The sequence below is a fragment of the Apis dorsata genome, unplaced genomic scaffold, assembly GCF_000469605.1.
Source record: "Apis dorsata unplaced genomic scaffold, Apis dorsata 1.3 scaffold_470, whole genome shotgun sequence".
NCBI lineage: Eukaryota > Metazoa > Arthropoda > Insecta > Hymenoptera > Apidae > Apis > Apis dorsata.
In genome coordinates, this window is record NW_006263709.1 from 507,741 (window position 1) to 509,475 (window position 1,735).

Consider the following 1,735-nt stretch of genomic DNA (forward strand, 5'->3'; position numbering starts at 1 on the left):
CTTTGTTTGTATATCTCGATCCTTGAATTTTTGATAAAAACCAATAGGTATTATTAACGCGATTTAAATGTCCTACTGATTTAGAGACTATTTACACGATTCGAGAAATCCTTTTTGTACGTTATTTCTACGTTCACCTGTAATTTAACATTGTCCACGTTATTGTAGCGAATAGCGTATATCGTTGTATGGTGATCTTTATTTTTAAACACATTTTTATTATCGTTGGTAACGTTAAGGGTACTTTAGCTCGCCTGTAACCGAGAAAAGTTTCAAGTACTTTATTATTGTATTTGGATATAGCAATGTTGACTTGGTTTCCTTTATTTCGTATTTTTCTGTTTTGTTAATGAATTTCTATTCGTACAGTTAAATGCAAATTATGCATATTTGAACGATTTCGTTTCGTGTCTATTTTTTTTCACACATACATTTTCAGCATTACGCTTACCACACATACTCTATACATATACATAAATACATACATGCATACATGGTTTTACACAATTGACATGTACACAAACGTAGCACATCCTTCTCCCTTACTTCCTTATAAACTCGACGAACGATTCGAAGATCGAAAGAACCGAAGGACCTCGATCGGGTGTACGGCAAAAGGACTTTATTTGGTATTATTATTGTTCATATATAAGATTAATAGAACGTGCTCTAATATCCGGTGTTGTATATCCGGTAAAAAAATTTACAATTTTTTCCTTGTATCACGTAATTTTTTACATATATCTATATATATATATATATATAAAAAAATAGATTTTTAGTAACTCTGGAACTGACACGAATCAAATCCACGTTCGATCTCTACGAATTTTTATTCATTCGGTAATAATAAACGATAATTGATCGAAATTTATTAAATTTTGCATTTTGCATACAAAATTACCGTGTGTCCTTCGAGGGAAAAAAAAAATAAATAAATAAATAAATATATAAACAAACGAAGTGGACTTGATTCACTTTTGAAATGAAATCATGTATAGATTTTTTTAAATATTTCCACTGGATACTGGAAAGGAATAGATGGAGGAGAGAATGGAAAAAAGGAAGAAAGGAGGGAAAGGAAAAAAGAAAGAAAGTAGGAATGAAGAAAAAGAACGCGTAGAAAAGGAATAATAGTTTTTATCGTTTTTGATTTGTTACAGTATTAAAGTTAACGTTAAAAAAGGACGATCGATCGATCGTAAGTCCGATATTAAGGTCCGATCGATCGATCGTTGATACAAGATCGATGTGTCCGACTGAATTAAACGACGATCCAGGGAAACAGCGTCTGAAAAGAATTATTGCGCTGCAAAATCTTAGGATATTGCACACATTACGCTTAACGTAACTTTAAGTAAGTAACTACGCTTAAGTGAAAAGAAAAGGAAAAAAAAAAAAAAAAAAAAAAAAAAAAAAAAAAAATGAAAGAAAGGAAGAAAAAAAAAGAAAAACACATTTGTCGATAATTTGATGATTGCGCTGATTCGTCTTTTTTCTCCTCGTCACGTAGATTTATATCGTAGTTAAAAAAAAAGAAAAAAAAAAAAAATTGATTAGGGAAATTTTACAGATGAAACGAAAAAAAAAAAAAGAAAAAAAAAATGTATCTCCTTTACCTTTCTAATAATACTTTTTCCATCGAGAATTTTTAAATAAAGACCAAACACTTTATGCAATCACGGTCAACGATTTTTTTTTTTTTTTTTTTTTTTTTTTTTTTTTTTTTTTTTTT